Here is a 2172-nt window from a genome sequence, read left to right as displayed (position 1 = left end):
TTCTGACACATTAAGGAATCTCTATACTGTGACATAGAGGATTCCATTACTCCCTTTTGTTCTCTTCTTTTTCATATGAGCAGGAGCAAGGACAAAGACATCCTTGTTGAAAGCTGATCCTGAACCTGAAAGGACTCTGAAGAAGAAGCTAAGAGAAGCTAAAGCACAACAATCCAGAGAAAACCTTACAGAGAATCTCGAGAAAGAAGTGGACATGGCCGAACCCAACAACAATGCAAGGAAGATACTTGGTGATTATACTACACCAACTTCCAACTTCCATGGAAGAAGCATCTCAATTCCTGCCATTGGAGCAAAAATTTTGAGCTTAAGCCTCAATTAGTCTCTCTAATGCAACAGAGTTGCAAGTTTCATGGACTTCCATCAGAAGATCCTTATCAGTTCTTAACTGAATTCTTACAGATCTGTGATACTGTTAAGACCAATGGGGTTGATCCCGAGGTCTACAAGATTATACTTTTCCCTTTTGCTGTAAGAGACAGAGCTAGGACATGGTTTGATGCACAACCTAAAGGAAAGCCTGAACTCTTGGGACAAGCTGGTCAATGCCTTCTTGACCAAATTCTTTCCACCTTAAAAGATGAGCAAGCTTAGAGTGGAAGTCCAAACTTTCAGACAGAAGGAAGGCGAATCCCTCTATGAAGCTTGGAAAAGATACAAGCAATTAACCAAAAGGTGTCCTTCTGACATGCTTCCGGAATGGAGCATCATATGCATATTCTATGATGGTCTGTCCGAATTATCCAAGATGTCATTGGATCACTCTGCTGGTGGATCTCTTCATCTAAAAATAGCTGAAGAAGCTCATGAACTCATTGAGATGGTTGCAAATAACCAATTCATGTACACTTTTGAACAAAATTCTGTGAATAATGGGATAACTCAGAAGAAAGGAGTTCTTGAAATTGACACTTTGAACGCCATTTTGGCGTAGAACAAAATATTGACTCAGCAAGTCAATATGATTTCTCAAAATCTGACTGGATTGCAAGCTGCATCCGGCAGTGCTAAAGAAGCCTCCTCTGAAGGAGAAGCTTATGACCCGGAGAATCCTGCAATGGAAGAGGTGAATTACATGGGAGAAGCCTATGGAAACACCTATAATCCTTCATGGAGAAATCATCCAAATTTTTCATGGAAGGATCAACAGAAGCCTCAACAAGGCTTCAATAATAATAATGGTGGAAGAAATAGGTTTGGCAATAACAAACCTTTTCCATCATCTTCTCAGCAACAGACAGAGAATTCTGAGTAGAAATCCTCTAACTTAGCAAACATAGTCTCTGATCTATCTAAAGCCACCCTCAGTTTCATGAATGAAACAAGGTCCTCCATTAGAAATTTGGAGGCACAAGTGGGTCTGCTGAGTAAAAGAGTCACTGAAACTCCTCCTAGTACTCTCCCAAGCAATACAGAAGAGAATCCAAAAAGAGAGTGCAATGCCATAACCATACCTGGCGTGGCCGAACCTGGAAAAGAAGAAGAGGCAGTGGTTCCCAATGAGGAAGACCTCAATGGACGTCTACTGACCACTAAGGAGTTCCCTAATGAGGAACCAAAGGAATCTGAGGCTCATACAGAGACCATAGAGATTCCACTGAACCTCCTATTACCATTCATGAACTCTGATGAATATTCTTCTTCTGAAAAAGATAAAGTCATTGCTGAAGAGCAAGTTGCTCAGTATTTAGGAGCAATCATGAAGCTGAATACCAAGTTATTTGGTAATGAGACTTGGGAGGATGAACCTCCATTGCTCATTAATGAACTAAACGCCTTGGTTCAGCTGAAGATACCTCAAAAGAAACCGGATCCCAAAAAGTTCTTAATACCTTGCACCATTGGCACCATGACCTTTGAAAAGGCTCTGTGTGACCTGGGGTCAGGCATCAACCTCATGCCACTCTCTGTAATGGAGAAACTAGACATCTTTGAGGTACAAGCTGCAAGAATCTCACTGGAGATGGCAGACAGATCAATGAAAAATGCTTATGGACTTGTAGAAGATGTCTTAGTGAAGGTTGAAGGCCTTTACATCCCTGCTGACTTTATAATCCTAGACACTGGGAAGGATGAGGATGAATCCATCATCCTTGGAAGACCCTTCCTAGCCACATCAAAGGTTGTGATTGATGTGGACAGAGGAGAGTT

The 2172-nt window shown here is 41.5% G+C and overlaps 1 non-coding gene across 1 annotated transcript; it reads right to left on the bottom strand.

Moving 5' to 3' along the window:
• Positions 1-607: 607 nt before the first annotated feature.
• On the bottom strand, positions 608-715 carry LOC148569154 (small nucleolar RNA R71). Its single transcript, XR_015882616.1, has one exon. It is a non-coding gene; the product is annotated as a small nucleolar RNA R71 (small nucleolar RNA).
• Positions 716-2172: the final 1457 nt, after the last annotated feature.

Source organism: Arachis ipaensis, chromosome B4, assembly GCF_059453495.1.
Source record: "Arachis ipaensis isolate K30076 ecotype BB chromosome B4, ASM5945349v1, whole genome shotgun sequence".
Taxonomy (NCBI): Eukaryota; Viridiplantae; Streptophyta; class Magnoliopsida; order Fabales; family Fabaceae; genus Arachis; species Arachis ipaensis.
Note: the sequence above shows the minus strand (reverse complement) of the source record. Positions and strands in the feature narration are given on the sequence as shown.